The sequence below is a fragment of the Ascaphus truei genome, chromosome 4, assembly GCF_040206685.1.
Source record: "Ascaphus truei isolate aAscTru1 chromosome 4, aAscTru1.hap1, whole genome shotgun sequence".
In the NCBI taxonomy this organism is placed as follows: domain Eukaryota; kingdom Metazoa; phylum Chordata; class Amphibia; order Anura; family Ascaphidae; genus Ascaphus; species Ascaphus truei.
This window is the reverse complement of record NC_134486.1, coordinates 418,568,880-418,593,353: the sequence shown is the minus strand read 5'-3', so window position 1 is coordinate 418,593,353 and position 24,474 is coordinate 418,568,880.

Genomic DNA, 24,474 nt, shown 5'->3' with positions numbered 1-24,474 from the left:
ACACATCCAATGAAAAAAAACTGTAAAAAGAGACATTTACAAACATTGAATATATTACTTACCATTAGAAGCGGTGGCCCTCCGACTCCCGGGGTAACGGGAAGCTCACGTACCTTGAAGGCCTCCAACAGCATCCGATGCCATCCGCCATGAAGATCCGGATCAGGTACCCAAATCTTTTTTCTTTCTTTTATCACCTTCTTCTATCTTCATCTGTCACCATTTCTTGATCTTCTTTATCTTCTTTCTTCATCTGTCAATCGAAAAAGCCACATGGTAAATCCCAACCGATGTTGTCTTGTCGTCTTCTTGGGCTCAAATGAGGCGTCACGGCCTTAAATAGGGCTTGTGACGTCACATTTAGCCTCAAAATGATTAACAGCCACCTGATTGGCTGTTAAAACCATGTTCCGTGGAGGCGCATGCGCGATGGTGTGGTGGATAGCTGCTTAAGCTGTGAGCTCCTGCCCCCGCCGATAGAATAACGCATTTATATCCACATTAAAGCCTACATTTTTCACCGCAATTCCCCCACATAAGTCAGAGAACAACCAGAGATGGACCCGCAGTCCACGAAAAAGAAAAACACTGGCGATCTGCGCAAATATTTGAGCCGCGCGGCGACGAGGGGAGCCGGAGCCGAAATGGCGCAGAGCTCAGCTGCGGGCTCTGAGTCAGACCGCGAGGAGGATATGGAGGATGCACCGGAGCAGCTACCCGTGCGGAGATGCGACTTCGATCGCCTATACAATGGTATGAAGACGCTCTTCCGCGCAGAGATTCAGGAACTCAAGAAAAAGGTACAGGGACTGTGAGAGCGCACGGGTCTTTGGAAGATAAGATGGCGGTTGTTTTCACCAACATCCGAAAATCAGAGAAGCGGACCTCCTACCTACAGGCCCAGATCTCGGAGCTCGCGGATTGGCAGGAGGACTCTGAGAATCGGGATCGCCGCAGTAACATACGCATACGCGGCATCCCGGAGGAGGTCACAGAGATTGTGGACTTTATCACCCGCTGGATGACCACCCTGCTCCCAGAAGTTCCCGCGGCGGAGCTGATGATGGACCGCTGCCACCGGGCCCTCCGGAGCAGGCCGGCGGCTAGCGAGCAACCACGGGACGTCATTGCCCGCATGCATTACTTCCGCACGCCGGAAGCGATCTTCCAAACAGCTAGGGGTGAGGGGGCCTGCCTCCAACTGTATCAAGACCTCTCTCCCATAACCCTGGCCCTGCGCAAGAAACTACAGCCAGTTACCAAGATCCTACGTGACAGAGCCATCCGCTACCGATGGACCTTCCCATTCGGCCTGCTGGTTATAAGGAATGGGAAGGCCATCTCCATAAAGGAGCCTGAGGAGGGCTCTGACTTCCTCCAAAAGCTGGGAGTGAAGGAGGGCCCAGCGCTGGCCCCCCCGACGAGACCCGGAGCCAGACACAGACTGGCAGCAAGCTTCCACCTCCAAAAAAAACCGAGGAACAACGGAGATGGAGAAGGAGTGAAGGGTCGTACAACCTCTAAATAAATCAATAAAGTGACTTTTACCCCGGTTCAGTTGCCGAAGTTGCGGCGCAAGTTATTCTCCAAATGGCGCTACCACCCCTTGATGTTCAGTGCAATGGTCTATAAGGTCACAGCCGGTTCTAGGTGACCCCCTTGTTGTCCCAGCGATGCTACGACAAATGGCAAAGACAGCGGTAACCTGCACAGCACTGCCGCCCCTGTGCTTACCTGGGAATCCGGTTGACGGAGAAGGACGGGACCCCAGAAGCAAGTCGTGGAACGCACACACTAGAAGATGGAGGCGCCCGAAGGTTTGGCGGGATTACAGACCTTCGCCGGATGCAGGAGCACTTTGCGCGGGAAGACTGGGCCAGAAGACATCCGCTGCCGAGGACGTCTGGTGGCTGAATGAGGGAAACCGGATATGGAAGGACGGCCATCTTGGATGTGGCAAACTACAGTCGAAACCGGACGTGGATGGCGGACACAGCGGGGCGGCCATGGCACCAGTGGATTAGGGGGGGGCGGGCACGAGAACACTCCGAGGGGTCCATTGGCAGCGCGCAACGCAGCGGGACGCCCCAGAATGAAGGGAGGCAATAGGCCCCCCGATATTAGGAATGATCCCCGGCTGGGCCCCGGATAAGCAATATCATGGCCGCAGGTTGACTTTCATAAGGCCATACACCACGAGCCTCACTGGAGCACAGGGCATTAGGGAAAAGGGCAGGCACAGGGACGGGCATCGAATGGTCAAACCCCCATAAATAAATGAGGCTAGCGACCAGCATTAACGCATGGTATCCAGCGGAGAGAGGGAGGGCCAGCTGTGGCGAAAATGGGGGTAATCAGTTCATTAATAAAGGCAGTGGGCTCAGCTGGTTACCCCTATTTCACGTTGGGGATGAAGGGGTTAATTCTATATGCATGGCTGTCCCCAGTTTGCAGGCTAATCTCTACCTGCAGTGAAGTGCCTTTCTGTTGCTGTTTTAAAATGTACAGGCATGGTGCTATTTTTTTGTCTGCCTGCCTTTGTAAGGCAGTAAGGACCAAATGTTATGCATACAGGAGCCCCCTGTTGGGATGAAAGATCCCAGATTCGTAAAGTGTCACTTAATCAGGATGTTTCTGAGTAGCAGATCCTGTTACTCCTCCTGGATATTTCACACCTCGGGACCCAAACTTCAGACATTGCGTCCCCAGAAATGAGTGGCCCCTTTTTACTTAGCAGTGTTACCAAGCTGCTTACTGAGCATGCTCAGAGATACCTGAGCTGGCTGTAGGACTGGCCCATGTGACCTGGCAGGTTCTGATAGGAGGAAGATAATTCCTTGCCAATGGGATGAGGCTAATGTATCCCTTCACAGGCCCTTGTCCTTAAAAAGGCCTGTACCCCTCATTCCTGTGTGATTCCTGTGTTGTTGCTGTTACCTGATTTCTTCAAGCGGATAAGACCTAAGTACAGCGGCAACGATTCCAGAATGCAAGGGGTTAAAAACATTGCAACAAGGAAACTTGCCCTGCTTCAGGATTTCGTTAGCCCTGGGGATTCCAGCAAATCCCAGAGAACCAGAAAAGACTTTGCCCATTCACAGAAGGATTGGACTGGGGCTATTTATTTGGCAATTTGCAAATGGACTACATTTTAAAGAACAATCTTCTGGTGCTTTGGCACATTTCTGGACATTATCCTCTGTTTCTCTACCCGTGAGTGTAATTATTAAGCTTATTCTGCAGTTGTCGTGTGTTTGCCTATCAAGGGAATAAATCTCAGTTTATTTTGCTCAACCTGTTCTGCTCAATCAGGACCCACGAAATATAAATGTGTTATTAAGCGCGTCTCCCGTGACAAGCGTTTAATACTGGTGGCAGCTGGTGAGATACTGATTGAGCCTATATTGCAGTGTTCTGTAATATAGTGAGGACCTTGTAGATTGCAAGCTCCTCAGACAAGTGGCAACTTACACACACTTCCAAAGAAGCACGAGATAATTCACTGGTCTCTGGACCTATACCCCAGTGGCACCATGAGTCCACGCTCAGGAAGGTTTTGTACCTGGAACCGGGCGCAGATAGTGGAGAGATGTGTGGGGTACGGGTTCACGACAGACGGTCGTTCCAAGAGTCAGCTGGAGGAGGATTTAGAAGAATATGAGGACAGGATGGCCCCGCTAGCAGACAGTACTCAGCCCGGAGTGCAGGATGTCAGTGACCGCCTGGAAGAGGGTGGCGTGGGGCCAGGCGGTGCAGATGGATCAGTCGCTGCGGCGGCCGGACTTGCTACCTCTGGACTCATTGCACTACTCACCGCCTGGGGAGAAGGGCTTAGCTATGAACAGCGACTTGAGCTCCTGTCGACAGCGCTTGGAAGGCCCCCTCACTCCCACCTGGTCAGCGGGGAACATGACGTTCCCAGAGTAACTGCTGTGGACGCAGCAGAGCCAGCAAATGAATATGTAACCAGCAGAGCCTTGGTGAGCAACACAGCAGTCCCCAGAGAGGCAGCCATTCTGGCTAGAGGGGACCTGTCTGCACCTCAGCGGACTCCCAAACATACAGTGGGCAGCAACACACCCTATACTGGGGAGTTCAAGCTTGAGAGACGGTGCTATCATTGCCACAAGGTGGGCCACATCCGGCCACATTGCCCGGACCGTGAGCGGTCTGGGGGACCCCATCAGGGGCAACGTTCACAAGCTGCAGGGCCAGTAACCCAGATTGGGCTGGCCCACACAGAGGAACAGAGCACAGCCATGGAGCCACAACCAAGAGGGATGTCCCAGGCAGATGCTGCTTTTGTCATCTTGGAGCCAGCAGCAGTGAGCAGAGGATGTCCAAGTGCATCAGTCGAGATGCAGCCTGCTGATGTCCTGAGCAGGCACCCACGGAGGGTTACCTTTGGTGACCGGCAAGCAGGGAGCTTGCCAGATTTGGGTGCTGCTGTTATTCTGGAGCAGCCAGAAGATTTGCTCCCGGACACCGGGATGCAAAGAACCATGCCTGATGGAGGGCTGCGGTCCTTACAGGGTGCCCAGATCATTTTGGATGGGGGTGCCAATCATGGCATGAGGGAGGTGGGGGTTTTGTCCAGGGAAACTGCTGAGGTGCGCCTTAGCAATAACCTGGAGCCTGTGATCTGTGTGGTTGCTGGGGAATTGCCTGCTGTTGCGGCGATTCCTAAGAGCCTGTCATCAGAGATCACAGAAGAAGCAGCCCCTGTCCCCCTGCATTTGGGACCTACGGTTCCAGTGGCCTCTGCGGAGACCAGACAGGTAAGCCAGACTACTGAGTCGCGACCAGTGACTGACTTACTGTTCCCTTTACCTGTCCCTGTTACCCCTGACTTAGAGACTAAGGGTGGGTGGTTAGAATTAGGGACAGCAGATAAGGATGCGGTGAAAGCTGACCCCAGCTTAGAAGGTATGGGACTGCGGGCGTCCGAGTCCTGGGAAAGCGGGGGGTCAGACCACAGGCTGAGGCACCGCGGGCTCTGGGGTAGGGAGCCAGGTTCTACCGGGTTAGCCAGGGGCTGGACAGGTAGAAGACTGTTAGTGGGACCCAGGGAGGGTCGGCAGCAAGTGTTGCAGGTAGCCTTCCCCAGTCCACTAGTGGGGCATCAGGGGGTCACTCACATGAGAACCCAGCTGTTGCAGCCTTACTTCTGGCCGGAGGCAGCAGGGGCAGTGGCAGACTTTGGCCATCCCTGGGACGCCTGCCAGCCAGAGGGTAAAGCGGGTGATTATGTGCAGATGCTCCTGAACCTGTTACCAGGAATGGGGAACATGTTTCAGGAAGTAGCCCAGGCAGTGCCAGGCCTCTTAGGTAGGATAGGGTTTCCTAGGGGGTCCTAGTTGAGCTAGGGGCCCTGGGAGGTAGGCAGGCAGGGGCAGAAGCTGGGGCTAGGGTAGAGCAGCCTAGGGTCCTGTTCTCAGACAAGCTGGGCAGGGCACATAGTACAGATGAGCCTGTGCTCCCAGGGGATCTGCATCCTCTGCATAAGAATATCTATGGAGTATCAGCAGAGGTGGCAGACAGGGTAGAGAGGAAGGCAAAGGGGGAGTCAGTCTTCAGCCTTCAGAATGGCCTCTGTGAGTTTTTCAGGGTGCCATTCAGGATGAGGAATGCTCTGGCTACCTCCCACTGCCTGGTCAAGAGGGCACCAGAGAGAGTGCAGAGGTATGTGGGGACATACAGGGAGAGGATAGTTGGCTTCATGCAGATCTGTGGTTTGTCTCCAGGACAGGTAGCAGCAGTGCTAGCCAGGGTTAGGGAGACAGGGAGGACCAAAGTCGATCACATCCATATGCTCAAGGAGGACATAGCTCTGCCAGATCTCCTAGGGAAAGCTAGGCAGGAGGGTACCGTAGAGCAGGTTGAGATAGGGTCTCAGCTGAGTGTCAGGCAGAGGGCAGATGCCAGGGCTATGCTAGAGCAGTATAGGGCTCTGTTCACGGACAAGCCAGGGAGGACACACATCACTGAGCACCCAGTGCTTACAGGGGATCTGAGACCTCTGCATAAGCACGCTTATAGAGTGTCAGCAGAGGTGAAGGGCAGTATAGAGAGGGAGGTGGAGGAGATGCTGGCCCTAGGGGTAATTGTACCATCCCAGAGCCCTTGGGCTTGTCCGGTAGTCCTAGTGCCTAAGAAGCATGGGACCACCCGGTTCTGTGTGGACTACCGGCAGCTCAATGCAGGGACGGTTTCAGATGCCTACCCCATGCCCCGCATGGATGAGTTGCTAGATGAACCCGCGGGGGCAAGGTATCTGACCACTATGGATCTCAGTAAAGGGTACTGGCAGATCCCTTTGATCCAGGAGGCTAGGGAGAAGTCGGCGTTCATCACCCCAAGTGGCCTCTATGAGTTCTTAGTGATGCCATTTGGGATGAAGAATGCACCGGCTACCTTCCAACGCCTGGTCAATCGTTTGCTAGAGGGCATGCAAGGGTTTGCAAGGGCTTATCTGGATGATATTGCTGTGTTCAGTAACTCCTGGGAATCACACTTAATTCATGTAGCTGCGGTGCTAGCCAGGATTAGGGAGGCAGGTCTCACCTTAAAACCCACCAAGTGCTTAGTAGGGATGGCTGAAGTCTTATACCTAGGGCATAGGGTGGGTGGAGGGCACCTCAAGCCAGAACCAGCTAAGGTAGAGGCAGTAGTGCAGTGGCCCACTCCCAAAACCAAGAAGCAGGTCATGGCGTTTCTAGGCACCGCAGGCTACTACAGGAAGTTTGTTCCCCAGTATAGTGCCATTGCCAAACCCCTGACTGACTTGATCCAGAAGCGACAGTCTGCTCTGGTAGTCTGGTCTCCTGCCTGTGAAGATGCATTTCAGGCTTTGAAGACTGCCCTAGCCAGCGCTCCTATACTGGCCGCTCCAGATTATTCCAAAAAGTTTCTGGTGCAGACTGATGCCTCAGACTTCGGTATTGGGGCGGTGCTCAGCCAGGTGGGGGACGGGGGTAGTGAGCATCCCGTGGTTTACCTGAGCCGCAAGTTGCTGCCCAGAGAAGTGGCCTATGCCACTATTGAGAAGGAGTGTCTGGCCATAGTATGGGTTCTCAAGAAGTTACAGCCTTATCTCTATGGCAGACACTTCACTGTTATCACTTACCATAACCCCCTAAGTTGGTTGCAGAGGGTGTCGGGAGAGAATGCCAAGCTCTTGCGCTGGAGCCTGGCCTTGCAAGAATGTGACTTCACCATTCAGCACAAGAAAGGCAGTGAGCATGGGAACGCTGATGGCCTCTCCCGGCAGGACAATCCCCAAGACCTAATGACTTCAAAAACCCTCAGGTCAGCCCAACCACCAGAGGAGGTGGCCAGGGCAAACCTTGGGCTTTGAGTGGGGGAGATGTGGCGAAAATGGGGGTAATCAGCGCATTAATAAAGGCAGTGGGCTCAGCTGGTTACCCCTATTTCGCGTTGGGGATGAAGGGGTTAATTCTATATGCATGGCTGTCCCCAGTTTGCATGCTAATCTCTACCTGCAGTGAAGTGCCTTTCTGTTTCTGTTTTAAAATGTACATGCAAGGTGCTATTTTTTTTGTCTGCCTGCCTTTGTAAGGCAGTAAGGACCAAATGTTATGCATACAGGAGCCCCTTGTTGGGATGAAAGATCCCAGATTCGTAAAGTGTCACTTAATCAGGATGTTTCTGAGTAGCAGATCCTGTTACTCCTCCTGGATATTTCACACCTCGGGACCCAAACTTCAGACATTGCGTCCCCAGAAATGAGTGGCCCCTTTTTACTTAGCAGTGTTACCAAGCTGCTTACTGAGCATGCTCAGAGATACATAAGCTGGCTGTAGGACTGGCCCATGTGACCTGGCAGGTTCTGATAGGAGGAAGATAATTCCTTGCCAATGGGATGAGGCTAATGTATCCCTTCACAGGCCCTTGTCTTTAAAAAGGCCTGTACCCCTCATTCCTGTGTGATTCCTGTGTTGTTGCTGTTGCTGTTACCTGATTTCTTCAAGCGGATAAGACCTAAGTACAGCGGCTATGATTCCAGAACGCAAGGGGTTAAAAACATTGCAACAAGGAAACTTGCCCTGCTTCAGGATTTCGTTAGCCCTGGGGATTCCAGCAAATCCCAGAGAACCAGAAAAGACTTTGCCCATTCACAGAAGGATTGGACAGGGGCTATTCATTTGGCAATTTGCAAATGGACTACATTTTAAAGAACAATCTTCTGGTGCTTTGGCACCTTTCTGGACATTATCCTCTGTTTCTCTACCCGTGAGTGTAATTATTAAGCTTATTCTGCAGTTGTCGTGTGTTTGCCTATCAAGGGAATAAATCTCAGTTTATTTTGCTCAACCTGTTCTGCTCAATCAGGACCCACGAAATATAAATGTGTTATTAAGCGCGTCTCCCGTGACACCAGCATACAAGGGAAAGGGGAGAGAAGGGGGAAGAGAGAGAGAGAACAAAAAGAGAAAAAGGAGGAGAAAAGATGCTCCCTAGCCAAACATGACTACCAATCAAAACAATAACGTAACAAGAGAGGAGACAGGGGGGACGGACAAACACTGACAAACACTGAGGGCTGGCTGACAGGAAAGGTGGACGGGCTTACAGTAGACCAGGGGAGTAGCACAGGCGAGTGGGGAGTGGTGAGGCGAGGCGGCGTTGACAATGCGGATGTTGATGTTAACATTGGTTTTTTTTTGTGTTCAGAGGCGGGGACGGGAAGCTCTACGCCCACCGTCGGCATGGGACTCCACGTGGGTACCTGGGGAGCAGTCCCCAGGGGGCCCATGGAAGACCCCGCTGGGCCGGTAACCATGGGCCAGGAGCTAGCTATTAAGACCAGAGCAAGACAGGCCCAGACCGGATCCCCAGGAGGGGCAATTCAGGTGGCCACGGGGACTCAACCCCAGTGGAACACTGAACGTTCTATTTGTTTTTGTATTGTCGTCTTCCCTGTGTTCCCCGTTTATGTACCCTCTTGTTCCCCCCGCACACAGGCCAGAGGAGTACGTGAAAGCATCAGGAACCCTCGGTACCAGCAGAAACCTGGAGGAACCAAGGTCGACACACAAGCCTCCATCACAGAGCGATATCCGGAACGCACCAATCGGTAGGGAACTCACTGTCATTTCACACAACGTGAAAGGTTTTAATAGCCCCCATAAGAGACGCTTGGCCATGACTGATTACAAAAAAACAAACCCTGACATTATCCTACTACAGGAGACACATTTTTCTAAAAATAACTCCCCAAAATATATAGACAGCAGGTACCAAACCTGGGTAGCAGTGGCAGCCAACAAAAAAAAGAGAGGTTCGCGATCCTGGTACTCAACCGTCTGGCACTGGACATTAAACTCACTAAGAAGGATGCTAATGGCCGGTTCATCATTGTGGTGGGGTCCATCCATGGGCAACCCCTCACCTTAGCAAACGTCTATGCTCCCAGTGACCGTGCCGATACCTTTTTCGATAGATTTTTCACGACCCTACATAGAGTAGCGCAAGGCGGCATAATACTAGGGGGGGACTTCAACCACACGTTGGACCCACACCCAGACAGATGCACTTCAGGCGGGCTTAAAAACCCGCAAAGCAGAGCGGCTTGGACCAGAGGCCTCAAAGCCAATAGACTGGTAGACATCTGACGCGAGCAGCACCCAGGCGAAAAAGAATACACATTTTATTCACATCCACACGACCGCTACAGCAGGATAGACTACCTCTTTGTGTCCAACAGAATGGTTTCGCAGATCTCCCACATGGGAATCCACGATATTTCGTGGTCTGATCATGCACCTGTAGAGCTGCGGTGCACCGATTTTAGACTAGACAGGCCAGGAGCGACCTGGAAACTCAATGAGTTACTAATCAAAATCCCCGAGATTGAACAAACAGTAGGGGGGAAAATCAGGGACTATTTTACTGAGAACGTTGGTAGCATGACGTCTCAATCTACCCTTTGGGAGGCCAATAAGGCGAACTCATTGGGATTGCGAGTTGGCGGATGAAAGAAAGGGAGCAAAAGATTAATACCTTACAATCCGAATTGACGGCCCTATCCGCCCTACATAAAAACAATAAGCAGGCACAGACCCTTAAGGCCTGGCTGGACACTAAAACGAAACAAAATTTACTGATGTCCTCCCGAGCTGAGAAGGAGATGACTTGGTCCAGGCGGAAATTTTACGAACGAGCAAACAAGCCAGATACCCCACTTGCCAATAAACTTAGGAACATAAACCGTAATTTTCATATCCAGGCGATTCGAACAGGAAAAGCTCACTTCTGATCCTAAACAAATCGTAGAAGAGTTTAAAACCTACTACGGGGCCCTCTATGAGGGGGCTAAGGTCTCCCATTGTGAGACCACCCACACGCAGCTAAAGGCATTCTTAAAGGGAGCGAACCTACCCAGACTGGGCAGAGAGGAAAGGGACGCGCTGCAGGAAGATTTCTCAGGTGAGGAAATATCAGAGGTAATCAAAGCACTGAAGCCGTCAAAAGCCCCAGGCCCCGACGGCTTCTCTAATCTATACTACAAAAAATTCTGGAAAATCTTGGTACCTCACCTGGTCAGACTGTTTAACTCATTCCTAGAGGGTGCCCCTATACCTGGCCAAATGCTACAAGCGTCTATATCAGTGATCCCCAAACAAGGGAAGGACCCAGCAGATTGCAAAAGTTATCGCCCAATCTCACTAATCAATTCGGACACTAAAATCTTCTCTAAACTGTTGGCTAACCGCCTAAACAAGGTTATGCCACGGCTGGTCCACCCAGATCAAGAAGGGTTCATCTGCGCGAAGCAGGCGGCAGATAATACTAGACGGATCATAGATTTAATTGATTTGGAGCAACGACAAAATATCCAGTCTATGGCACTTAGTCTGGACGCCGAGAAAGCCTTTGACCAGATTGATTGGCCCTACCTCAGAGAGACGCTTGGGGAGTTTGGCATAGGGGGGAGAATGTTGGGCGCCATTCTAGCTCTCTATCGGGAACCAAAGGCGAGGGTCAGGCACCAGGGCTTCCCTTCGGAAGAATTCCCGATACGGAGTGGCACCAGGCAGGGGTGTCCCCTGTCCCCACTTATTTTCGCATTATGCATAGAGCCCTTGGCGGCACACATTCGTAACAGCCCAGACATAGCAGGAATCCAAATACAAGACCAGTCACACAAGGTGGTCCTGTACGCAGATGACATCATCCTACTGATGTCAAAGCCCTTACCTCTCTGCCGAATGTTTTTAGCTTGCTGGATGAATTTAATAAGATTTCGGGATTCAAAATTAACCAAACTAAATCAGAAGCCTTAAATATAAACCTGCCAAAGGTCACTGAAAAATTAATTGAACTAAATTTTAACTTTAAATGGCAAGCCTCCTCCATTAAATATCTCGGGATAAATATCACCAAAGACTATAGCGCCCTATATAAGGCCAATTACCCCAGGCTGATAAGGACTCTGACGGAGGATCTCAGGCTCTGGTCAGTCTATGCAATTTCATGGATCGGCAAGATCCAGAGCCTCAAGATGAACCTCCTCCCCAGAATCTTGTACCTTTTTCAGACCCTCCCGGTACAAGTGGCATGGGACGACATCCTCCGGTTACAGTCCTCCATGGTGAAATTTGTCTGGGATAATAAAAAACCCCGCATCAAATTGAGTACGTTAATCAGACCAACACTAAGAGGAGGACTAGGGGTACCTTGCTTGATAGCCTATTTCAGAGCGGCCCAATTAACCCAAATTATACAGTGGCACATGCCAACTAGCCTCCGTAGGTGGGTTGAGTTAGAAAAAGCATGCAGCGCCCCTGTAGATTTACAGGACTTAATCTGGCTACCAAAAAAGGTCCACAGGACTATAGGAGACCCGTTGGCTGCACTAAGGAACTCGTTGGCGACCTGGGAGGATACCAGATATAGGTGTGCTCTTACTGCCCAGCACACGCTCATGACCCAGTGTGTAGGGAACCCTGATTTCGCTCCGGGCCTGCCAAGCAGGAACCTAGTAGCCTGGAAAACAAAGGGCCTCACGAAATTATTACATCTGGAGGGGAGTCCATTAATGAATCCTTTGATCAAATTAAATCAGAAAGCGGGATACCAAATTCTGAATTTTTTAGATACCTCCAGATAAGAGCATTCTACAACAAGATACCACAACGCCCCCGGCATACAAATTTTGAGCAGCTGTGTTCGAGAGGAACGGACACCACAGGACTTACTTCTCGGATATACAGAGAGGTGGTCTGTCCTGGAACAGACGACAACATTAAACTGAGTTATAGACACAAATGGGAATCGGACTTAGGGGAGACATTAGAAGACGAAGACTGGGACTCAATAGTGCTGGCGGCAGCCAAAAGCTCTATATGCACTACTTTGAAGGAGAATGCATATAAGATCCTAATGAGGTGGTACCTTACCCCAATGAGATTGCCAAAGTTTGTAAAAGATTACCCCCCATTGTGCCCCAAACAATGTGGGGAACACGCAGACCTGCTGCACATGCTGTGGGGTTGCACCAAAGTGGCTCCTTTATGGGGGGAAATCCAAAATTGGCTACAGAGAATTCTCGGACTGGCGGTCCCCTTGGATCCCTGGCTGTTCCTGCTGGGCAGGCGCACCCGGGGGCTGAGCAGACCAGCGCAGAAATTGATTGCACATTTTGCAACAGCCATGAGGTGTGAAATCGCAGCATTGTGGAAGCAACCAGATTTACCCACAATTCTGAAAATTCGGAACAGGATTTGGTATGTTTGCCGGATGGAGCAATTGACGAGTCTGGTCAATGACACCAGCACAAATTTCCTAAAAGTCTGGGCCCCGTGGCTGGCTCAATCAGACATCCCCGGGGTCAATGTTGCTTTGATAGTCCGAGATGCATTCTCCACTGAAGCAGCGGCACTGACAATAACGAGGAGGGGTACTGGTAGGGATGACGATAGACGAAATTAGGGCTTCCGAACGAGGTCCCACACTGAATAGAGATAGTACCGGAGGAAGAAGAAAACAACCAGGAGATGCCCCTTGCTCGGCCTCCCCCCCCCCCCCCCCCGGTGTTCGTCTTGTCTGTCCTGTCTGTCTGTCGTCCCTCCCTGCACGTTCTAATTTGTTTAAAGTGGGAAAAGAGAGAAAAAGGGAACATGGACACTAATGTACGACAATGTGTTGTTAGACAATGTTTGATCTGTACCATGTCCCAATAAAAAACTTTTTGTTGAAAAAAACCATGTTCCGACTTTAATTTTTTTTTTAAATGACATCACTTAAAGGGAATGATGCCAGCCAATCAGAATGGCAGTGCTTCATTTGCCTTTAAGATGACGTCACTAAATCCAAGATGGCCGGCGTCACATGGTATTTCAGCCAATCAGATCGTGGGAACCAATTCCCACCAGGTATAAGATGATGATAATAATATCATGATTTAAATGTATGTGCTATTGTGCCCATGTTTCCCTGTAACCCGCACAAAGGAATAATGGTTTTAAAAAGCAGCAGCTTACAGCACAGCGCATAGCGTTTACCTACATTTGGTTGGAAGGTCCTAGAGCGCTGAGTTTTGTGGTGAGCGCTGCTGGAGTAAAATCATTAAAAAGGTTATGCCGCAATTGTTATAAAGTTATAGGGAAATTGATGAATGAAAGTCCCCCTCTTTTAATTGTGCTAACATTATAGGAGTGAGGGGTTTTTCATTTAGGCAGCCGGGACAGCGGAAACACTTAATTATAAGTACCATACAGTACGTTAGAAATGTATAGTAGGACATTCCTGGGAGTGAGTCATGCATAATTTAGCCCCGGACTTGTAAGACATCCCGTAGACATGGTTCCAGGATGTCTGGAAAAATCCGGAGTTAAAAAGGTTCCGACATCGTAAGGTGCTAAGCGGGGAGGGGTAATTACAAGTATCCTCATCCTAGCAGATGTCCAGGTGTCCGGGCGAATTAGACAAAATGTCGCCAGGAAAGGGGGCTTGGTATGGTATGCTAAGCGGCGAAGGTGCTAAGAAGCCCCTGTGCCCGATGCTGGGAGGTACTGGCAACCTGGGGATAGGTGGGTTAGTTAGTTCCCACGCAGCGGTTGGCTGCAGAGGTTAAAGATAGGCATTTTGACTGTTTAAAAATCCCTGCAGCCGATCGGGAGTGGTTCCATCTGAGTTCCATCAAAGATTCAATGTGATTCAAAGTTGTAACATCGTAACCAAGATTTGTATCCAGCTTCTAAAGTTCGTAAGAACTAAGGACTTCCAAACCAATTCTACGGTGGAAGAACGACGCAAGCAGTACCGGCGGAGAAATCGGGGTTGCGAGTGGCGCCCCTATCCAAAAACTGTTTCGGCTTTATTTGTGCACAGCTCCCGCTCCTGGGAAATTGTGCCTAGAGACTCTGTTTCAAAAGATTTCGTTCTGGAAATAGAAGATTTTGTTTTGTCCCGTCCCAGAAACTGTATTTTCGTAGTATTTTGTAAATCAAGCTGTGTATGTTCATTGTGTAAATAAATTACAATTTATTTTATCTCTTGCTTTGCTCAATCAAAGGATCCGGGCAATTTTGGCGTTAAAAGTTCTGGTCTCCCGTGACAGTTGCTTTATGACATGGTTCCATTATTATAGTCTTGTGCTTCTATCATTAAATTTTGGATTTGGCATATCCACATCTCTGTATTCATTTTTCATCAGTGAGTGCTGGTAACCCCCTTGTTCTTTGATATTTTCTGGAGGGAAAAGGTTCCTCCCTGTTCCCTTGAGCACCCTCCGGCCATTATCATCAGCGTATATTTTCTTATGTGCTGTCTATCTCTTTATTTTGTTTTAATCATAGTAATTCTACTCCCCAGGATAAGGGATTGTTATTCCGTGACGGTGTCATTCAGCGTTATTAATCACTGTGCGTTGCACGGTTATTCCTTGCCTTTTTATTAGGGTATTGGAGAGACACAGACACAGATTGTATCACCTGAAATGAGAGGCATTTTTACCATGCCCGGCTCCCCTGCCTTCTCCCCTTCCCTGGAGTCTGCCCGCGGTCACTTGACTGCCGAACCCTGGTAACCTTTGCTGCGACTGTTGGATGGGTCGATGCTATATTAAGCCATGTCACCTTCTATTAGACTCATCTCTTGTTCAGAATCTGGTGACACTGTAGAAAACGCACACGGGCCCTCCTAGGATCCCAGCGCTCCGACGTTATTCCTGACAGACTATTCCGTGCAGGCATCAGAACCTCCGGCATTCCTACAATTAACCGAGTTCTAATCCAACGCTCCTTCATTAGGAAACAGCGCTTTTGTCTGCATTGAGTCAACAACAAATCTACAGATGTAGCGAACTTCACTGTTCTCCAGGCCCTGATTCATCATCATCATCATCATCATCATCATCATCGTCATCAACATCACCGTCATCATCATCATCATCATTTATTTGTTTAAGTAAATACAGGCCTCCTCATAAGGGGGCATTGCAATACTTTACAGTCATTTTGAGAACAACTACAATTAAATACAATTATTTTGTTACACCAGAGTCAGACAGGAAAAGCCAGGGTTATAATAATACATAGTAGAGAAAATGCGCGCAGTCTTAATAATTCCCCTTGATCCAGAATAGGCGATCTCCCTCTGCAGCTTTCACTCTCCCGTGATCAGCGGGGTGGATACGAAACATGCAAATAAAAAAGAGAGAGCGCAAAAAAAGGGAAAAACACAAGCAATAAAGATAATAACATTTATATCAAAATCAATCAATAACAACACAGGACTTTGTTTCATCATTGGACCAAGGGACTTTTGATTCAGGGACCCCCCGCTAGTGCTCTGTTATTATGGAATTGTGGGTTCATGTGAATCCTTATTTTATGAAGTGAATTTTATTATGCATTTTTAAGTTTGATGTAAAGGTTATTATCTTTATTGGTTGTGTTTTTCCCTTTTTTGCGCTCTCTCTTTTTTATTTGCATTTATAATAATACATGGCTACATTAAATGAACAGAGGTTATGCATTCAATTTTCAGACATGTCATGGGCAGTCCGAGATAGACCCTTAACCATACTGTATGTAACATTTACAGACAGGATTACAATTGTGTTAGAAGAGGTAGGACAGGCCTGCAATGTGCTGTGTTAGAAGAGGTAGGATAGGCCTGCAATGTGCTGTGTTAGGAGAGGTAGGATAGGCCTGCAATATGCTGTGTTAGAAGAGGTAGGATAGGCCTGCAATGTGCTGTATTAGGAGAGGTAGGATAGGCCTGCAATGTGCTGTGTTAGGAGAGGTAGGATAGGCTGCAATGTGCTGTGTTAGGAGAGGTAGGATAGGCCTGCAATGTGCTGTGTTAGGAGAGGTAGGACAGGCCTGCAATGTGCTGTGTTAGGAGAGGTAGGATAGGCATGCAATGTGCCGTGTTAGGAGAGGTAGGAGAGGCCTGCAATGTGCTGTGTTAGGAGAGGTAGGATAGGCCTGCAATGTGCTGTATTAGGAGAGGTAGGATAGGCCTGCAATGTGCTGTGTTAGGAGAGGTAGGATAGGCCTGCAATGTGCTGTGTTAGAAGAGGTAGGATAGTCCTGCAATGTGCTGTGTTAGGAGAGGTAGGATAGGCTGCAATGTGCTGTGTTAGGAGAGGTAGGATAGGCCTGCAATGTGCTGTGTTAGGAGAGGTAGGATAGGCCTGCAATGTGCTGTGTTAGGAGAGGTAGGATAGGCTGCAATGTGCTGTGTTAGGAGAGGTAGGATAGGCCTGCAATGTGCTGTGTTAGAAGAGGTAGGACAGGCCTGCAATGTGCTGTGTTAGGAGAGGTAGGATAGGCATGCAATGTGCCGTGTTAGGAGAGGTAGGACAGGCCTGCAATGTGCTGTGTTAGGAGAGGTAGGATAGGCCTGCAATGTGCTGTGTTAGAAGAGGTAGGACAGGCTGCAATGTGCCGTGTTAGGAGAGGTAGGATAGGCCTGCAATGTGTTGTGTTAGAAGAGGTAGGATAGTCCTGCAATGTGCTGTGTTAGAAGAGGTAGGACAGGCTGCAATGTGCCGTGTTAGGAGAGGTAGGATAGGCCTGCAATGTGTTGTGTTAGAAGAGGTAGGATAGTCCTGCAATGTGCTGTGTTAGAAGTGGTAGGAAAGGCCTGCAATGTGCTGTGTTAGAAGAGGTAGGACAGGCTGCAATGTGCCGTGTTAGGAGAGGTAGGATAGGCCTGCAATGTGTTGTGTTAGAAGAGGTAGGATAGTCCTGCAATGTGCTGTGTTAGAAGTGGTAGGACAGGCCTGCAATGTACTTTGTTAGGAGAGGTAGGATAGGCCTGCAATGTGCTGTGTTAGGAGAGGTAGGACAGGCCTGCAATGTGCTGTGTTAGGAGAGGTAGGATAGGCCTGCAATGTGCTTTGTTAGGAGAGGTAGGATAGGCCTGCTATGTGCTGTATTAGGAGAGGTAGGACAGGCCTGCAATGTGCTGTGTTAGGAGAGGTAGGATAGGCCTGCAATGTGCTGTTTAGGAGAGGTAGGACAGGCCTGCAATGTGCTGTGTTAGGAGAGGTAGGACATGCCTGCAATGTGCTGTGTTAGAAGAGGTAGGATAGGCCTGAAATTTGCTGTGTTAGGAGTGGTAGGATAGGCCTGCAATGTGCTGTGTTAGGAGAGGTAGGACAGGCATGCAATGTGCTGTGTTAGGAGAGGAGATAGGATAGGCCTGCAATGTGCTGTATTAGAAGAGGTAGGAGAGGCCTGCAATGTGCTGTGTTAGGAGAGGTAGGACAGGCCTGCAATGTGCTGTGTTAGGAGAGGTAGGACAGGCCTGCAATGTGCTGTGTTAGGTGAGGTAGCATAGGCCTGCAATGTGCCGTGTTAGGAGAGGTAGGACAGGCCTGCAATGTGCTGTGTTAGGAGAGGTAGGACAGGCCTGCAATGTGCTGTGTTAGGAGAGGTAGGATAGGCCTGCAATGTGTTGTGTTAGAAGAGGTAGGATAGTCCTGCAATGTGCTGTGTTAAAAGAGGTAGGAAAGGCCTGTAATGTGCTGTGTTAGGAGAGGTAGGATAGGCCTGCAATGTGCTGTGTTAGGAGAGGTAGGATAGGCCTGCAATGGGCTGTGTTAGGAGAGGTAGGATAGGCCTGCAATGTTCTGTGTTAGGAGAGGTAGGATAGGCCTGCTATGTGCTGTGTTAGGAGAGGTAGGACAGGCCTGCAATGTGCTGTGTTAGGAGAGGTAGGACAGGCCTGCAATGTGCTGTGTTACGAGAGGTAGGATAGGCCTGCAATGTGCTGTGTTAGGAGAGGTAGGACAGGCCTGCAATGGGCTGTGTTAGGAGAGGTTGGATAGGCCTGCAATGTGCTGTATTAGGAGAGGTAGGACAGGCCTGCAATGTGCTGTGTTAGGAGAGGTAGGAAAGGCCTGCAATGTGCTGTGTTAGAAGAGGTAGGATAGGCCTGCAATGTGCTGTGTTAGGAGAGGTAGGACAGGCCTGCAATGTGCTGTGTTAGGAGAGGTAGGACAGGCCTGCAATGTGCTGTGTTAGGAGAGGTAGGACAGGCCTGCAATGTGCTGTGTTAGGAGAGGTAGGATAGGCCTGCAATGTGCTGTGTTAGGAGAGGTAGGACAGGCCTGCAATGGGCTGTGTTAGGAGAGGTTGGATAGGCCTGCAATGTGCTGTATTAGGAGAGGTAGGACAGGCCTGCAATGTGCTGTGTTAGGAGAGGTAGGAAAGGCCTGCAATGTGCTGTGTTAGAAGAGGTAGGATAGGCCTGCAATGTGCTGTGTTAGGAGAGGTAGGATAGGCCTGCAATGTGCTTTGTTAGGAGAGGTAGGACAGACCTGCAATGTGCTGTGTTAGGAGAGGTAGGACAGGCCTGCAATGTGCTGTGTTAGGAGAGGTAGGACAGGCCTGCAATGTGCTGTGTTAGGAGAGGTAGGATAGGCCTGCAATGTGCTGTGTTAGAAGAGGTAGGACAGGCCTGCAATGTGCTGTGTTAGGAGAAGTAGAATAGGCCTGCAATGTGCTGTGTTAGGAGAGGCAGGACAGGCCTGCAATGTGCTGTGTTAGGATAGGTAGGACAGTCCTGCAATGTGCTGTGTTAGGAGAGGTAGGATAGGTCTGCAATGTGCAGTGTTAGGAGAGGTAGGATAGGCCTGCAATGTGCTGTGTTAGGAGAAGTAGGATAGGCCTGCAATGTGCTGTGTTAGGAGAAGTAGGATAGGCCTGCAATGTGCTGTGTTAGGAGAGGTAGGTCAGGCCTGCAATGTGCTGTATTAGAAGAGGTAGGATAGGCCTGCAATGTGCTGTGTTAGGAGAGGTAGGATAGGCCTGCAATGTGCTGTGTTAGAAGAGGTAGGATAGGTCTGCAATGTGCTGTGTTAGGAGAGGTAGGAAAGGTCTGCAATGTGCTGTGTTAGGAGAGGTAGGATAGGCCTGCAATGTGCTGTGTTAGGAGAGGTAGGATAGGCCTGCAATGTGCTGTGTTAGAAGAGGTAGGATAGGCCTGCATTGTGCTGTGTTAGGAGAGGTAGGACAGGCCTGCAATTTGCTGTGTTAGGAGAGGTAGGGTAGGCCTGCAGTGTCCTGTGTTAGGAGAGGTAGGACAGTACTGCAATGTGTTGTGTTAGAAGAGGTAGGACAGGTTGCAATGTGCTGTGCTAGAAGAGGTAGGATAGGCCTGCAATGTGCTGTGTTAGGAGAGGTAGGACAGGCCTGCAATTTGCTGTGTTAGGAGAAGTAGGACAGGCCTGCAATGTGCTGTGTTAGGAGAGGTAGGACAGTACTGCAATGTGTTGTGTTAGAAGAGGTAGGACAGGTTGCAATGTGCTGTGCTAGAAGAGGTAGGATAGGCATGCAATGTGCTGTGTTAGGAGAAGTAGGACAAGCCTGCAATGTGCTGTGTTAGGAGAGGTAGGACAGGCCTGCAATGTGCTGTGTTAGGAGAGGAAGGAAAGGCCTGCAATGTGCTGTGTTAGGAGAGGTAGGACTGGCCTGCAATGTGCTGTGTTAGGAGAGGTAGGACTGGCCTGTAATGTGCTGTGTTAGGAGAGGTAGGATAGGCCTGCAATGTGCTGTGTTAGGAGAGTTAGGACAGGCCTGCAATGTGCTGTGTTAGGAGAGGTAGGACAGTACTGCAATGTGTTGTGTTAGAAGAGGTAGGACAGGTTGCAATGTGCTGTGCTAGAAGAGGTAGGATAGGCATGCAATGTGCTGTGTTAGGAGAAGTAGGACAAGCCTGCAATGTGCTGTGTTAGGAGAGGTAGGACAGGCCTGCAATGTGCTGTGTTAGGAGAGGAAGGAAAGGCCTGCAATGTGCTGTGTTAGGAGAGGTAGGACTGGCCTGCAATGTGCTGTGTTAGGAGAGGTAGGACTGGCCTGTAATGTGCTGTGTTAGGAGAGGTAGGATAGGCCTGCAATGTGCTGTGTTAGGAGAGTTAGGACAGGCCTGCAATGTGCTGTGTTAGGAGAGGTAGGACAGGCCTGCAGTGTGCTGTGTTAGGAGAGGTAGGACAGGCCTGCAATGTGCTGTGTTAGAAGAGGTAGGATAGACTGCAATGTTCTGTGCTAGAAGAGGTAGGGTAGGCCTGCAATGTGCTCTGTTAGGAGAGGTAGGATAGGCCTGCAATGTGCTGTGCTAGAAGAGGTAGGACAGGCCTGCAATGTACTGTGTTAGGAGAGGTAGGACAGACCTGCAATGTGCTGTGTTAGAAGAGGTAGGATAGGCCTGCAATGTGCTGTGTTAGGAGAGGTAGGATAGGCTGCAATGTGCTGTGTTAGGAGAGGTAGGACTGGCCTGCAATGTGCTGTGTTAGAAGAGGTAGGACAGGACTGCATTGTGCTGTGTTAGGAGAGGTAGGATAGGCCTGCAATGTGCTGTGTTAGGAGAGGTAGGACAGGCCTGCAATGTGCTGTGTTAGGAGAAGTAGGACAGGCCTGCAATGTGCTGTGTTAGGAGAGGTTGGATAGGCCTGCAATGTGCTATGTTAGGAGAGGTAGGATAGGCCTGCAATGTGCTGTGGAAGAGGCCCTACCTCAACGAGCTTACAATCTGTAGGCAGGGTTAGTAGAAACATTGGATACAGTGGATGAGGGCTGGTGAGTTTCAGATTGCAACAGAGAAATTTGACTGTCGCATTTGGGGTGACTCAGGTGTTATGTCCATAGATATTTAGCAGATATGTGGGTAGACCCACCTTGCAGAAATGGGGGGGGGGGTGCGGGCTGGGAGAGGAGAAGGTGAAGAATTTAGGGGTTTTCAAGCTGTCTGTCCTTTTTTTGATTAAATTATCCCTGTCCATGCTGGTTTAGTGGACAGGAAGAGTGAAGGGGGAGCATGATGGGGAGACCTCTTTGGGGAGTCATCTATTGGGAAATTTGAGTGGTCTCATATCAAAGGGTGTCCTGACGTAACAGTACCTCAATATACCTAGGCATGCCTCAGATTATCACAGCGTTTCCATAGGATTCAATGTTAATGCAGCAAGTCTTTTGCTGTTTTTTTTAATAAATCAGGGTTGTACTATTAGATAATACCTACTGCATTAAAACTCCAACTCTAATGCATTTTTTAATGAGTTTTAATACTGTACTGAGCATGCTTTGACTGCTTTTGCAACCATTTAGAAAGTCACCTCCACTTAATCTTTTGAAACCGGCTCTCACACGCATACCTTTTTGAGCCTTGCCCTTTGGCAACAAAGTATCACAAATATCGGTTTCATTGTTTCCAACAGCAGCCTGTTTATTGCGAAGCTGAATGCTATAACAATAATGTGTTATGTATAGTGTTACATTGCAGCTGTATCATTTCTCATACTGCAGCACCGTCACAAGTCAGCCATTTCGAAAGCCCAGGGAAGAGGATATTCAACCGATTGATCACAGGAGAAGGGATCGATCGGCAGCGTAGGTAATTATCTCTCATTAAAGCCACTCACAGGCTGCATATCGTAAGACGAGGTGCCGCCAGGGCGACTGCTGTAATGCTGCAGCACAATACTGCAGTATGCCTGGGTGTACCCCAATAAGGTAAGAGTTAGCACAGGGCACGCTGGGCAGTTGCCCGGGGGCCCCACAGCAGAGGGGGGCCCCACGCGCCCGGCCCATGCGTGCCCACCATAGGGTTGCCAGATGTCCGGTTTTCACCCGGACAGGCCGGTAATTCCGCTGCCTGTCCTCCGGTATAACATTGTTGCGGCAGTGGCAGCGCGAGGGCTGACATGGTCAGTGGCGAGGGCTGGCATGGTCAGTGGCGAGGGTTGACATGGTCAGTGGCGAGGGCTGGCATGGTCAGTGGCGAGGGCTGGCATGGTCAGTGGCGAGGGCAGGCATGGTCAGTGGCGAGGGCAGGCATTGTCAGTGGCGAGGGCTGGCATGGTCAGTGGCGAGGGCTGGCATTGTCAGTGGCGAGGGCTGGCATGGTCAGTGGCGAGGGCTGGCATTGTCAGTGGCGAGGGCTGGCATGGTCAGTGGCGAGGGCTGGCATGGTCAGTGGCGAGGGCAGGCATGGTCAGTGGCGAGGGCAGGCATGGTCAGTGGCGAGGGCAAGCATGGTCAGTGGCGAGGGCAGGCATGGTCAGTGGCGAGGGCTGGCACGGTCAGTGGCGAGGGCAGGCATGGTCAGTGGCGAGGTCAGGCATGGTCAGTGGCGAGGGCAGGCATGGTCAGTGGCGAGGGCAAGCATGGTCAGTGGCGAGGGCAGGCATGGTCAGTGGCGAGGGCTGGCACGGTCAGTGGCGAGGGCAGGCATGGTCAGTGGCGAGGGCAGGCATGGTCAGTGGCGAGGGCAGGCATGGTCAGTGGCGAGGGCAGGCATGGTCAGTGGCGAGGGCTAAGAGGGCGGGCGGAGTCAGTGAGAGGGAGGGCGGGCCGGGACGGTGGCTGGGCAGAGCAAGGAGGACTGGTGTGCTGTCCCTGATTGGAGGAGAGGACAGCCAACCAGAGGACAGCGGGGGCGGAGCCCACACCCCGGCGGGCCAGAGACAAGTTCTGTGCTATATTTAATATGTATTGTGGCGGTAGGAGTATATTTAATATTTACATGGGGGTGGTGGGGGTATATTTTATATGTATTGGGGCGGTAGGAGTTTATTTAATATATATGGGGTGGTGGAGGTATATTTAATATGTAATGGGGAGGTGGGGGGTATTTAATATATATGGGGGTGGTGAGGGTATATTTAATATATGAGGGTGATAGGAGTATGTTTAATATATATGGGGGTGGTGGGGGCATATTTTATATGTATTTGGGTGGTAGAGGTATATTTTATATGTATGGGGAGGTAGGGGTATATTTAATATATGGGGGTGGGTGGTGGGGCTATATCTAATATATATGTGGATGGTAGGGGTATATTTAATATATATGGGGTGGTAGGGGTATATTTTATATGAATTGGGGAGGTGGGGTATATTTTATATGAATTGGGGAGGTGGGGGTATATTTTATATGAATTGGGGAGGTGGGGGTATATTTTATATGAATTGGGGAGGTGGGGTATATTTTATATGAATTGGGGAGGTGGGGGGATATTTTATATATATGGGGGCGGTGGGGGGATATGTAATATATATATATAGGGGTGGTAGGGGTATATTTTATATGTATGGGTGTGGTGGGGCTATATTTTATATGTATTGGGGAGGTGGGGCTATATTTTATATGTATTCGGGAGCGTGTGTTTGTTTTTTATATATATATATATATATGTAACGGTTTTTGTGAACCGGTCTGACCCCCCCAATCTCATATTGGCCCCTGTGGTCTAACCAGTCCCCATTACAGTGTGGTAGTGCCTGGTGGTGCACCTGTTGGCAACAGGACTCCTGAGTCTCCCGCATGATGGTGTGTGGGGATGACCCGTCCAGACAGGCAGCTGAGGTAGTGTGCAGAGTCCTACCTAGATCCAGTGCAGCGCCTCCACCTCATTAGGATCCCGGCGTCCGCTTGGGGATGAGTCTGATGAGGAACTCCTCTGTGGTGCTCCTCTCTGTGCAATGACTTCACACTTGCACACGAGAGTGTTGTTAATCAGATGCATCTTTATTTGCACGGTGGGCCAACTGCCCTCCACAATGGGTTGTATTCAGCCCTCCATGGTTCAGCTGCTTCCCTCTGAAAGGTTCCTCCTTTTCTAATGGAGTTGCTTCCACCTCTCCCCTAAGGAAGATTCACCAGCTTGTCTCTGTCTGCCTTGTGCTGCCAGACTCACAGCTCTGCATCAGACTACTGCAACAATGTTGCAGACCTCCATGTGCCTCTTACTGACAGAGGCAGCACAGCAACAGGAACTCAACTGACAGGAACTCTACTAACTTTAGGCAGTGCTGTGTCTTATATCACTTAGGAACAGGCACATCTCTGATGTCACTAACCGTGGACACACAGCATGTTGTCACTTCCTATGGGACATACACTACCGACACACTTTATTGAAGTGTGGTCGGTACCGCAAGCCAGGAAATCTCCCGGCTTGCTAGTGGCCGCCCCTCGGCGTGCCGCGCGTCATAG